The sequence below is a fragment of the Phyllostomus discolor genome, chromosome 5 (assembly GCF_004126475.2).
Source record: "Phyllostomus discolor isolate MPI-MPIP mPhyDis1 chromosome 5, mPhyDis1.pri.v3, whole genome shotgun sequence".
Lineage (NCBI taxonomy): Eukaryota > Metazoa > Chordata > Mammalia > Chiroptera > Phyllostomidae > Phyllostomus > Phyllostomus discolor.
The window spans coordinates 120447585-120462200 of NC_040907.2; positions in this window are offsets into that span (position 1 = coordinate 120447585).

Below are 14616 nucleotides of genomic sequence, written 5' to 3' on the forward strand. Positions count from 1 at the left end.
TCCTAATTCAGAAACTCCATGATGTAAATTTCTGTAAGCCAAGAAAGACACTACAAGGAAGAGATGGGGTTGGAGCCTCTACCCCAGGGAAGCCATGTGGGTCATTTCTACAGGCCTCAGTTTCTTCATTTATAAAATAAGGAAATTGAACTAAATAATCTCTCATGTTTTGCTCACTTTTAAAATTGTCTATAGTCAGTAAAGGTGTCATATGATTGTTGTTGTTACTTTTATTATTTTAATGTGTGCCTGTGTCTTTACACATAACTTGTGGTTATTGATGGAGCCACAAAGGCTTCAAATTAAAGTTGTAATTGACATTCTTGGAGCAGCATTGGACACTGTTCTGCAATTTGCATTTGAAATACTATTTTCCACATTAGTCTGTATGTTTTCTATTGGGCTATTTTAAGAAGGGACCACAGTCCTTTGCTTTCAGGCAGAATGACAGTATCAACCTTTCCAAGATTGGGCCACACCAAAGCTGTTTGTGAGCTGAGAAAACTCTGGCAAAACATCAAGTTGTTTGCCTATTTAATTTCATTCAAACTTGGCTGAGCTCAGTTAATAGCCAGTTCTTTTCAGAATAAATGACTAGCCAACCAAATTCAGCCCCTTTTCTTTCACATTTTCTGTGTGTATAACTACAAAATGAATGTCTCGTTCTAAACAACTATCTCTGGTGTTATTTCCAAAGAACTAAGGATTTTTTTCTCCTAAAGTTAATTCCACTTTAACTGCTCAGGTGCCTCTGGTGTTCTGGAACAGAGAGCACAAGCCACACAGAGAAGGCCCTACACATATAGCTAGGGTGGACTCCATCTCTGACTGCTGTGTGGGGACAAGGCCAGAAGCATGGTGTCTAAAATGGCTGAGACAGTTGGCATTCTTAATCCTTCAGCCACTCCTTGCTCAGGAAGGTCAGGGAGATTGGTGGAAATTAAATGTCTTTTTCTTCCATTTCTTCTCACCCTCAGGATGAGCAGTAGCTGGTTCTCCCTGCACAGTGCAAACCGAAGAGGAGGACCCTTGGACAAGGAAAGGACCACAGAGAATCTGGACCACAGAAAAACCACCCCAAGAGTGGTCCTTCTGGAGGCTGGGTGAAGCTGCTGTTCTCTTTGAAAGTAGCTAGAGGGTCTCTCATTCAGGAGAAATGGGCCAGAGGCCTTTGGGCTTAGGGTCTCATTTTGGACCATCATGGCTCTGAGAGTCCTGCACGTTAATTCCTGCCACAGACACATAGTTTATGGTTTATAGATGAGTCCAAAAAGAACATGCCCTGTGGGAGAGTGGGGTAATAATGGGAAAACAGAGAGGCTATTTGACTCACAGACCCACAAAGGATCTCACATTTAGATTTTATCTCCAAATGAGATTATGCATACAATTGCTAAGATATGTAACCAAATTTGGGGAAACAATGTTATCCCACAACCAGAAATTTGTGTTCCACTATAGAAAAATATTATCCATAACCCGTTTTATCAATTCTATGGTTATCTTACGTGCAGCTCAAAAATACTGCATTTTTTAACTTAAATAGTTAATTTGTTCAGTGTAACAATTTAAAACTATAACATGATTTTTTAATCCTATTTCAATTTCTTTTTTGAAAATACATCAGGAACCTCAAGAAAATGGAGAAGCCCAGGCTTCTTTCAACCTGTCTGAGGCTTTGCATGGTTGTCCTGGGCATCTTTCATTTTGGTCCCCACAGTGCCAGGGTCCCACTCCATGCAGACAAAGCCATATAGTAGAAGGAAAATAACATATGGGAGAGGCACATTACAAGTACCAAATGAATAACCTAAGCCTGTAACAGCCTTGGCACATTGCCAGGAGACACCTCCAATTATATTACTGAAGAGAAGGAGAATCCTCACCCCTAGATTACATCCTACCCCTGCTATTTTATTATAATGCACTTGTAATGCATAACTATCCCAAGCCGTTTCTGGAATATGCTGTGCTTTCAAACTCCTGCACTAGCACCACAAGGATGGAAAGGCATTGCATTTGCACATGTCAGCCTACCTCATCCATCTCCCCTCATTCAAACAATACACATTCGAGGTTCAGCAATCGGAGTTATATATTTTTCCTTAATGTTGTTGTAAGGTAATGGTTCTCTTATCTGAAATTCATCAGCCTGCTATAAATTTAAACTCCATTACTGCCAATAGAGAGAAGCTAAGCACCAAACCACTTTCAATAAATTTGCACTTATGCAATTGAACTGATACGGCCTCAGAGGAAAAGGTGAAACTCGTCTTGAGATATTTAAGTTAGTCTGAGTCACTGCTTCGTCTAGTGTTAAATTGGATCCATCGAAAAATGTAGGGCAGCACTCATCAGCCCTGAGTTATAAGAAGAGATTTCGGGCTGAAAAAAATTCTGTCTCCAACATTCATTATTAGACAGCATAATTCTAAGAAACCACTGGCTGGCTCTGTTATTTGGCACAACTAAATGCTACAAATGGAAACCCTGATAGATGTATGTTTTTGTGGACATTAATCAGACTCAGGCCAGCCCAAGTCCTGAAGGTTTTTATGTCCTGTCATGAAGCTGTGAGTATGTCTAGACAATCAATGTAAAGAAAGCACTTACAAAACATTTGTACAAGGCTTCAGGATTAACAGATAACAATGCTTCTGGTCTACACATCCACCTGGGACATAACAATTGTTATTTACCATCTTCTATTTTTGATGAGGAAACTGAAGCTCAGAGAGGAAACAACAAGCTTTCTTGGGTACATGAAAACAGTGATTTGATATCAACGTCTTCCTGCCTCTGAGTTTTCGGCAGTGGAAGATCAAGAACACACCCTCTACAGCAACCTCAAAAGGCTGTCAGGATCTCTTCTTGATGAAGACGGACTTCTTTATCAGGAGCCAAAAGGATAAAATAAGCTACCTCCAGGGTCACAGATGTAGCTTCCTTGAAGAGGAGGTCTCCTGAGGCTGATTTTCTGAAGCAGTCTATACTGGAATCTGCTGGTCAATTAGAGTTGATGGTTTTACAGGAGGAGGACAGCATGACCAGGCAACAGCTTCCAAGCTATTATGAATTGGAGGTTCAGAAACTTAAGATGACTTCCATTTATGGTTGGAGAAAAACATCTCTCTGTGGACCTGAGCTGGGAAATTTAACTCCCAGGATGTAATGAGCATGCTACACATTGTAGGGACTTAGCTGTCAGACACACACACACACAACCACTCACTCTCCCCACCCCTTTTCCCATCCCCACAGCTTCAGTGCCCATTCTAAGGCCAAAACTGGCATCACATACCAGTTGCAAGAACTGAAAATCTTTTGCACTTAATTGGATGATATACATTATTCATGAGCCTTGAGTCTGATGATTTTGGCATTCATTAGGGGGGAAAAACGGGACATTAGTTTTCTTGGTACAAAACATTTCATATTAAACTTCATTTGCAATCCACTTTTCAATGTAAGGAATTAGAAATGCTCTTAAGCAAACTTGGGAACTATGAAATAGCTGGGAAATGAGCATCAGCAATTTCTAAAGATGGCAAAGAAAGGAGGAAGAGCTGAGATTTTCAGATCTCTCAACACTCAGAGATCTGAGTAGAGGGGAGGGTCAGCCTAAAATTCAAGCAGATTAATTCAAATTACACTGATAGTAATGATAAATGCTTGTATGCATATATATATGACTTATATACATATGCACCATCTATTTTATGTAAATAATCTATATTTTATATTTGAATATGTGCCTATGTTTTCAAAATTTATTTCAAAGCAATGAATGAGTTTATTTTTTTCCTACCTCTACTTTTCCAAAATAAAAGGCATCATCTCCTGAGAGTTAAGTGAGGCCTAGTTCAGGGTTCTATCCTGCCCTTCTCTAGTCTGTGTAAAATAAAGACTTCAGTATCTACTGGAAGCTTCTGTAGAATGAGGTTGAGTATGCTTAATTTCTCTTTTTACAAGTGTATCTAGAATCTCAGAATTGAGATACCCTAAGTCAATTCCTTTATTTTTCAAATAACAACTGAAGCACAATGAGAGATCTGGGATCTCCAGTGCTCAGAGGATGAGAGGTAGAGAAAATTGGGCTTTCTTGACCACTTTCATACAACCCACTCCCCGAATGGCCACAGCTCCCTGGGAAATCCTCTTAGTGAGGGGCTTCGAAGTCAAACAAATTTGGGCGAGTCAGGCCTTGGGCAAGCCTCTCATTTTGTTACACCTTAGTTCTTTACTTATAAATTGAAGATAAATTTTGGATGTTTGTTAGGAAGTTTAGAAGCAATAACTACAGGTAAAGCCCTGAGGGCAGCATCTGGCATATGCTCCATAAAGGTTGGCTGTGATTACCCTGTATTATTATAAAGTGTGAGAACACAGTCTACCTGGACATTCTTGCTGTCACTTGCCAGTTGTCCCACCTTGGTGACATTTGTCTAATTTTCCCAGTTAGACATGAAATTCTTTAGAGCAGAGTCATCTTTTAGTCCCACTTAGCATTGCCTTGTGCCTGACCTTAATTCAAGCAGCAGATGCTCAATAATGATACAAATTGTGTTTTACATGGTGAGACAATTTATAACGTGCAGTCTTTTCACATGCCCTCTGCCTTCAGAAATCACTGCTGAATCTATGCTTTAATGCTGCAGAAAAATCTCACCTACCAGAATGTTGACAAGCAAAGCTTTCCTCTTTTTCTCAGTTAATACTCACCAGGACCAAGATTGGCAGATACCAACACCCCCACTTAGTGGAGGAGGGGAGCAGGGTGTGGGGAGAAAGGAGCTCTGTGCCTGAAGTGCTGCAACAGAGTCACAGCCTGGAATATCATCAGGTGTCCCATCCTCCATTCAACCCGGTTCCACCAACTTCATCTACCAGCGTAGACTCACTGTCTGCTATTGTGGGTTGAACTCCACAAAGTGAGGTCCATATTTAAGAATGCTGCTTTCAAAAGAATAGGATAAATAAGTTGGCTTGTTTCTAAAAGTATTTTATTTGAGAAGGCCCCAAAGCCTGAGTAAAGTGACTGACTGTCAACCAGGGTCTGAAGCACTGCTCCAAGAAGCTCATCACAAGAGTGAAATTTCTTTGAAGTTTCCCATTAAAATTTACATCCATTAGAGTCAATCCCAATTTAAAATATATGTGCTTATTGTTAATATACAGTTGCCCCTTAAATATTGACGTAAAGTAGGCATTCCATGAAAATGCACCATTTTTTCCTATGGTTCAGGGCATCCTTGGCATGCAGCTGCTGTACACTGAGATTCAGAAGAATGGTTGGCAGTCTCTTTCTCTCTAATCCCCAAATCTCAGCCCAAACCCAAGTCCAAATGTGTGATAACCCCACCGCCCACAGTCCTTTTTCATCAGGGCACAGCTAATGGGCCTCAATGAGGGCTGATCCACCCGTTAATTTTCCTTAAGGAGCCATGAGGGTGCTTGCCTTCCCACAGAAGCCCTAAGAGCAGTTGAACTCATTTCTCTTCTGTCCATGTGTATTAATTCCTGTTTCTGTAATGAGATAGGGAAGAGAAAAAAGGGGAGAGGACTGATGTGGAATCAGATTGGGCTTGATGAGTTATGGAGCCTGCCTTCTCATCAACGATGTAAAACAGCCTGAGCTCTATTTACTGCCGCTGTCAGCAGGATCAATAAATAACATTTTCAGTGACATGAAGAGGGAATACGTGAGTTCAATGAAATAAAGGGGAGCCAGAGGTAGAAGCAGACACTGTTTGCTCCTTTTCCTCTTCTTGCCCTGGCAGGAGTCACCTGTTTGGCTGGGGGAAGTGGGGGATGAAATCTGGTTTGGCTTTTAAGGAGGGAGGAGGAGGCATTCCTGGAGGAACAGAAGGCTTCTCTGCTGAGACGGAAGTCAAGGAAGGGCATGGTCCATTGTCACCATAACTTCCCTTATAAGTCAAACCACACCTTCATCTGAACCTATAAGCCACCATCAACAGGCCTGAGTGGGCAGTGCCCCCACCTTCTTGGCCACATAAGAAGAAGGGATTTGTCTTATTAGTTCTCAAGAAGGACTACAGGCTATGGAGAAACCCAGAGGAGGTGTGCTTTGTCTGCCCAAGGGCAGAGAGGATGCTGACCAATTGGAAAGTGCTCTGTGATTAGAGGGGTTAGGTGAGGTGACTTAAAGTACAACAGATTTCAGGTTCCCTTCAACAAGAATTTGGAGTCAAGAGTTAACACAATCACAGAACTTCCACTTAGATGGAATTTCTTAAGTCATCTTGTCCAGCCTCCTCTCAAACATCAGAATCCTCCCAACAGGACCTGAAAGGAGCTGAGCCAGGCTCCAGGCAGAGGAAGTCACCAGCTCTTTCCATGAAGACCCCTGAATACTGAAAGGAGGGTGGAACATCTGGCACAAGCAGCAGCACAGCTAACTGCGGTGTGTCTGCTTTGCACACGCATAAGATTGGTATTCTGCTGGAAGCCTGGAGTATCGTGAACTCCAAAGACTGCCCGAGCATACTCTCTGACTTCTGCTCCATAGACAGCTTTGTAACAAAATCCCTTCAACTGCAAGCAAGCAAGAAGCTCAGTTTAAGCTTTGGTGAACAAAATAATGTTGAGGACTTCATTTGCAGTAATTTTTCTTTTTCCTTCAACAGTCTCCTAGCATTTTTATTTGGGCTGAACACGGTGGCAGTTGAGAGTCATTTCAAGCCCTGGCCAGGTGGCTCAGTTGGTTGGGGCATCAGATACCCATGCACCAAAAGTTTGCAGGTTCAATCCATGGTCAGGGCACATTCCTAGGCTGTGGGTTTGATCCCTGGTTGGGCACCAACAGGAGGCAACCAATCAATGTTTCTCCCTCACATCGGTTTCTCTCTCCCTTTCTCTCTCTCATCAATAAATATATCCTTGGGTGAGTACTTTAAAAAAAAAGGCTTTTCTAAATCTTGGCTATCTCAGACTCAGTGGCAGAAAGTTGAGATAGCTCAAGAAGCATCTAGGGGAGAGAGAAGAAGAGACAGGAGGAAGTCATTAGTGTGGGGGTGGAGAGGATGGTGGGCAGAGAGAGGAGAGGGATAGCCAAGAAAGAAGAGAGGCAAGAGAGAAATGGAAACTAGGAGAGAGAAAAGAGAAGGCTGAGCAAAATGAGAGGTGAGAAGAGGAGTGAGAAACTGTTCAGCCAATTCCTGCTCACATTAAGTCAGCTTCAAATTTATAAGTGTTAGTAGGCAAGTAGACAGAAATGAGTAGAAACAATGAGTCACAGAAGAACAGCAGGGTGGAAAGTCCCAGCTGCCTAGCAAGGGACCTCACCCCCAGGGTGAACTTTTTCCCTCTAGCATGCAGTTTAGAACTCCTGACCTTTCATTTAGATGGTCATGTGGTTCAAGGCCTCCCTGACCTTTCTTCCCTTGGAATATCATTAGTGTGGTAGACCCCCTTCAAGGAGGAACAAGGTGTGCTATAGAATAGCTTCATACGACCCCCATACAAGTCCTAGCATGACCACTGCCTTAAGCATTAAGTCCTCAGGACAATGAGGTTCTGAACTACATGAAATAAACTTAGGAGCAAAGCCTTGGATCTGTTGACCCCAGAGACAAAGTTTTGGTCAAACTAGAGAAAACACCTAGGCCTCAGTTGTGTTTCAGCTGTAGGCCCAGAAAATCAGGAAAACCAGCCAGGGTGATGTAGTGGCTGACATCAGGACCAACTGTGTTAATGATCTTCTGCCCTGGTGCAGACCAATTAGTGGAAACTACAACCCTGAAAGAACACACCTGAAAAGCTGTTGACTATTCTATTGAGATCCTTCCCTGAGATGTCCCCTAAAACACAGGCCTTTGGGAACAGATAAAGCCCCTTAAGACAAAGGACCCTGTGCATGGCTCATTCTCTGGAGCACACCTGCACCTTTCTTATCCCTTTCTTCCCTCAAGGAGAGTGCCTTTGCTTTCATTCTCCTAAACTCCAAGGGTCCCTTCTTTTGCCTCTGTAACTTGTTCTCTGAGTTCATGGAGCTCAGCTGGCTCATTTCTTCTATGGCTCACTTCCTCTACCTCTGTAGCTTTTTAAATAAACTTTTGTTGTATTTGAATCTTGGCTCTGAATTCTTTTTTAGCCAAAACTTAAGGACCAAAGTTTAACATTCTGGTGTTGTTTGCCGTCAACATTCACACTGTTAATTGGGTAGAAAACATCATAAAAAGAAGCTCTTCTTTAGACATTATGTTGAAAAGTGCCAACAAACAATATAAAATCAAGGTATACTTTAGATTTAGTTCCAAGTATTCTTTGAGGAAATCCAATGAAATCCTCTGACAACATGGATATGTCAGAATTAAAGTCCTGTTTTATAATCCTAATAGTGGGTGCTTACTAGATGCTATGACTTCATTGTTCAAAGTACTGTGCCTATATTAATCTATGGAATTGACACACCAAGCATACAAACCTGGGGCCATTATCAGGCCTGTTTTGCCAGGAAGTGTAGAGACTAACTCTCTAGGGCCATACAACCAGGGGTATAGGAGCCAAATGTGATTTTTATTTCAGTCAGTCTGGCTCCAGAGCTTGGCACCTGATCACCTTATAATTCTGCCTCTCCTTTATTTTCAATTATTCAATCATTCAGTTGATATTTATTGAGCTGGGAACTTCCTCCAGTAACACCACCTGGGCACAAAGTATATAAGTGAGAAGAGGCACAGTCTCTGCTCTGATGGGTAAGACCTGTTAAAGAACAAAATTTAATCCAGTCAATCTGAAGATATAATTGGCTTTATTACAGAGATTTATGAATAGGGCAGCAATCCCAGCTAGGAGTTAGAAGAGTGCTCTGAGAGGCTGTGCAAAATGGAAGGTTTTTATAGGAAGAAGTGTGGGGCAAGGGAGATATTAACAAAAGAAAAAAAAGGATTATTTTTTTAGACCAGGACATCCTCTCTTGAGAGGCAGGGAAGGGCAAGCATTTTTATCATGCAGATTTCCTCTTTTTCTATGGCGGTGGGGGGGAGTGTGGAATAGAGAAGGATCATGTGACAGATTACCTATACCTCTCTGGTGCTGACCAGAAGATTCCAGGCTGGTTAATCAAAATTATGTTTCTGGGAGCATTTCAAACAACAGCTGTTTGAGGTATTAAATCTAGGCTTGGTATCCTGGGCTTTACCACAAGTGATGGCATTTTAGGCCTGGGATTTTCTATTTAACAGACCTCACAATAAATGACAACTGCTCACTTATTTGTCCTCATGTTCTGAAAGGGGTAAGCAAGATGGGGGCACAGAATCTGCATTTCTAATGCACTCCCACAGAATGTCAACATTGCTGTTCTGGGGACCACACGTTGAGGACCACTGGGTTATAGACAGTGTTGTAAACAGAAAAAACAGAAACTGAGAGACCTAGAATATCATTGAGAGGTTTCCAAGTAAACAGGCTGGAGGAGAGAAGGTCCAAAGGCTTGGAGGAAAAAGGCAGATGCCACTTTGGCAACTGGAGTTAATGGCTGGGACCTGAAGTGTAAAGCTAGTGAGGGAAAGGAGAAGAGGAAACTCAGGCAGGTAAATTTAACAGAGCTCTCTCTTGCCCAGTGCAAGGGAGGGTCATGCCACTAAAACTCCCACTGAGTTACCACACAGGGTTGTTTCCAAAACATAAAGTCATCTTTTGATGTGAAAGGCATGTCAGGTTTCCATCTGCCCCTCTTGTATCTTCTCTTGGAGAAGCTCCCCAGGCTAGACTGACATCTTGTTTCAGTTGCTGCTTGAGAACAATACAAACGCACAACTCGATGGCCAGGCTTTGTTGATGACAGAACACAGCTCCTGATGGTGACAGCATAGGTGACTGCTTCTGTAGATGGTTTTGAGAGGAACCGCAAGTTCACACTGGCTGCTCAAGAGCTTCCAAATCCCACTATTGTGGCATTTCTGTTAATCTATGGAATCACCTGGAGTCTCTTATTAATGTGCAAATATGTATTTAGGAAAGATATGTATTTATTACTCTCATAATCCTCATGAATACATTCCTAGAGAGAAGTTTATAAGGGTATCTACCTACTTGTTTTCTGCGTCCTGGGCTAGTGTTGGGGGTAGAGGAGTCTATCTCAGGATTTTCTAATAGACATCTCCACCTACAGAAAGGTCACTGCTCTTTAGGATCACCAGACTGTGTGCATACACAGCTATGACCAGGATCATCTATACACATATTTAATTTGATATTCACTGACCACTTCATTCCAGTCCACATGATAGTTGCCTCAGGGCTCAAAGAGATAGATATGTATATTCTCTCCAGAACTCTTTTATGTCCCCAATCACAAAACAACAACTACAACAACAACAACAACAACAACAAATATTAGAAGCCTTATCTTTGGGGTGAAATAAAAGCATGGGTACCTAAGTCGGTGGTATTAGGAATAAGTAAGAATACAGCACAAAGAAAAAGAGAATGGCAAAGCAAACTCAAAGTGGTATGGGAGAGAAAGGATAGAGAAGACAATTGATGGGGTAGCACAGAAGTACCAAATACAAAACTCCTTTCTACCAAGCTCATGGCTAAAGATTCTCTTGGGGAAGGAGTGGGCTGAAGTTACATGGGTCAGTGAGCTTGGCTGTGGGCCCAGCAAAGCCATAATATTACTATCCTGCTCTCTAAATGACATTGAATTCTGTTCTGGAATGGTGGAGTAGCACAAATCTTTCAGGATAGAAACTAAAACAACAATAACAAACATCATTTAAGCTCTGAAACATGAATTATGGTTTGAATTTTTTTTTTCTTTTGCCAAGAGGTGTATTTCAGTGATTACCTTAAGGCTCTGGCAGTTATCCTGGGATGACACCCATAGGAAGATGGCATGAGGATGTGTATACACAAGGAGTTGTAATCCTCCCAATCAGTGCAACCTCTGCTAATACAAAAATGTGACTCTTCCATTTAGGCACAGGTTAACAAGACCCAATGAGCTTTTTTCTTTACCCTCGTCATATGTTGACCAGCAGGACTGTTAATGTTTCTCTTTCTCTGTCTTTCAAAACCTGATATATGTTAGGCCCCCAGCTTGTTAACTGCTGATTTGGCAATCATTAGTTCCTACTTCAGATGACTGCCCCATTTATCTTGGTGTAATACATTACCATGCCAACATATGATGGTCTATGGGTATTATTTTATTATGTTCAAGTAGCATATTGAAGCATGTTTCAATTTGAAATGACACACAAATTTAACTTTCCTCATCCTTTCATTTGACTCTGTGGTAACACAATATGGGCATAACAGACAACACACAGTCTATTAACAATTTTACAGCGAATCACTGTTTTAGGAACTGTCTTCTTAGGATTTATGTAACTGAGTCTCATATGATCTAGTTGAAAATTTCCTCTATGCCTGCATTTTGCTTCCTGGCAATGTGTATAGACAGCACATCTAGCATGGCATATGGATATGTGTGTGTCCTCCCAATGGAGATGTTTATAAATATATGAAGTTAAGAGTGAAAAACAAACAAGGGTGACACAGTAGATTTTGCTCTAGTGTGCACAGCTATTATTGAATTTTTAGATTAATTAAAGGAAACAGTCTGAAGAAGGAGCTTTAAGAACTACAGACACTGCCTCAGCTTTGCATTTCTGAGGCTCTTCCTCGAAGAGATAGGTGAGTTTTCAGTTAGCCACCTGTTAGCAAAAAAATTCATTGACCTCTCTGTGATTGTGATGGGAACTTTCCCCCACTATTCACTGTTTTAGAAAATGAGGGAATAAAGGACCTTTGAGAAAATTCAAATTTGTCTGCAAGCTCTACTAATTCAATCACAGCATCGGTTAAATAGATCTAAAAATAATAGTATATACACATACGCACATATGTATGAGTATACATACACCCATGAGAGAATACAGGATAGTTGCATGTGTGTATACCAATGTATGTGTGTGTTTTATATATATGTAATTCGCTGTGTGAAGAAAAGTTATAGCTCATCTTCCATGTTCTTAAACTCAATTTTTAACCATTCTTCTTAACTCATTCCCTATTTTTTCTTCAAACATTCTTAAATAAAGGCTATATGTTCCTTTAAACTTTTCAGCTGGCTATCTCTTGGTTTATTTAGCAATGGTGCTTCTTTCTTTTGCTGTTGCTTTGTTTAACCTAGCTTGAAATGGCTTATAGAATATATAGCTTTAGACATTCCTGAATTCAGGTGCCCAAATGATATTGTCAGGGTTCTGGCTATCTTGCCATGTCTGGATTCACTTCCCATGGTGTGATTGTGTCATTCTCAGACAAGCTCCTGGTGGTGAGGAAGATGGTTGCTGGCATTCCCAGGCCTTTATACTAATTGCTCATGGCCTAAAACCAAGAGGAACTTTTTTTGCAGTACTAAAATGCAGAATCTCAGGGAAGTCCCTGACTGGCCCTACTTGGATCACACCCCCAATTACTGGACTAATCACTGGGCCTGTTTACAGTTTGGATCTAGCCTGGTGACTCAAGTCCAGCTTAGAGCCTGGGGGCTAAAAGGAGTTCTCCTACCAGCAGCCCCAGCAGAACCACATGGAATAGTGTGCGTGTTAGGGATGGAGCAGGGGAGCAGCTCCCATAGAAAAGGTTAATTAGTAGTAGAAACTACCTCTTCTTGCCTACCAGATGCCTTGTCTCATATCCCCTCAAGATAATCACCTCTCCCTTTTTTACCACCATTGGGACTCTCTAATTCCTCACTCTCCATGCAGGCCTTAACTACTTTTTCTTAAGCATCCTCTAAATCACACTTGAAGTTGCCCAGGAAAGTCTGAAGTCAATAAGAGTCCAAGATATAAAACAATTGTGTGGCCAATAAGCCTTAAAATAGACAGTAAAATATGGGCAGATGGTCTCCATTCAAAAGTCTTAGAAAAGCAGCCAGATGTTCTGTACATGCTTAATAAACATCAGACAAATCACAGACACTCAGAAAGATAGGTTTTATTCATGGCCACTGGTAGATCCCTGGAAGGAGAAAAAATATTCTCAATCATGTTTCCTAGTCCAGTCCCTCTTACCATCCCCAAATTATTGCCATCTTGCCATTGAATTTAAGCCTTCCTAGAATGACTTATGGTGTAATACATGATGCTACAATTCTAGAGTAAAATGGACTTGTGACAATGAAGGCAAATTACCTAGTCTCTGTAAGCTTGGCTTATCTTTTATCTGTACCTTGGGAATAAGAATATTTATTACATAAATCACTTAAGCTCTTCAATCTTCAATTTCATGGTCCATACAATGGGCATATAGTACTACCTTGCTCATAAGGTAAGTCAAAGTTGCCACACAATATTTACTCTGCTCTTCCTTGGTAGCATAAATCCAGCTTTGGTAGGTGTGGCAATATACCATGATTTAAAAAAGACACAGCCTTCCTTCCAGATAGGGGTAGTCAATGAGTTATAAGTGAAAACTGTCAAGAGTGACACAGAGGACTCCTTTCAAAGGAGGCTGAGTGCTATACTCTATTACCATTTTTTCTTTTTTTTATCTGCAATTAGGATGTGATGTCTTCAGATTCAGCAGCTATCTTGGGTCCATGAGGAAAAAAACAAAGAATTGCTGAGACTTTGGCTATTGCATCCCTGAATTGCTGAAACAATGCCAGCAAACTCTTAATTTAGACTTCTTGTTATTTGAGAAAAAAATAAACCCTTTTGTGTTCAGTCCTCTGCAAGTATGTCTTTGCTACTTGTGGCTCAATACAATGTGCAATTGTACAAGATTTTTTAAGGATTTAAGGAAGTAATCTATACAAAGCATTCATTACAAAAATTTGTAATACAGAATCTAAGGCACTCTGATGCTGTTGTTTTTTCGTTGTTTTGCCAATGAAATGCTTTCTAATTATGCCACAACTGTCACCTGGCTGGTAACATGTATACTGAGATTGATTTATAAGATGTACATGATTTCAGAAATGTTAAGATGGGCAAATTGCATATCATAGAATCAATGAAATATTATAGTAATAATAACATTTACAGAGCAATTCTTATTCTCATTCATAAGTGTAACAGTGCTAACATATTGCCAGTTACAAGGCAGGTGCTCAAAGTGTTATTTTCTTTCCTTACATTTTTATCCCTTTTCTAAATGTAAGAGTGTGTCTGCTGAGGAGGAGTCAGCCTTTTTCAATAATATGTAAATGGTAATAATTTCCAGGTGTACTCAGGAGGTGGTCACATTAAACAGAGCTCTCTTACTAGTGAATACAAAGAAAACCTAAACACGAATTTTGGGAAAGTTAATGTGGTTTTTAACAAATTGTCTTTACAGGGGACCTGACAAGGCTGGTCCCTAATTCTCGTTGGCTCTTCAAAGTAGGTCTAATTAATGGGCTGGAATTAGCACTATTGGGAAAGACCAGTTCATTGAAATATTTAGCCTCCTATCACCATCACCCTCCATCCAGGCCTAGTGAAGAGGCAGCCTCCACCATCAGCGTTTCCATGACGATGCAGTACATTTAGTCAGCAGCACCTCCCGAGTAAACAGTAATCCTTCAGAAAAACAAGAAGGTCATTACAGCAACTTGTCAAATCAATGCAGAGGATGTCGAGGCCGATTAAG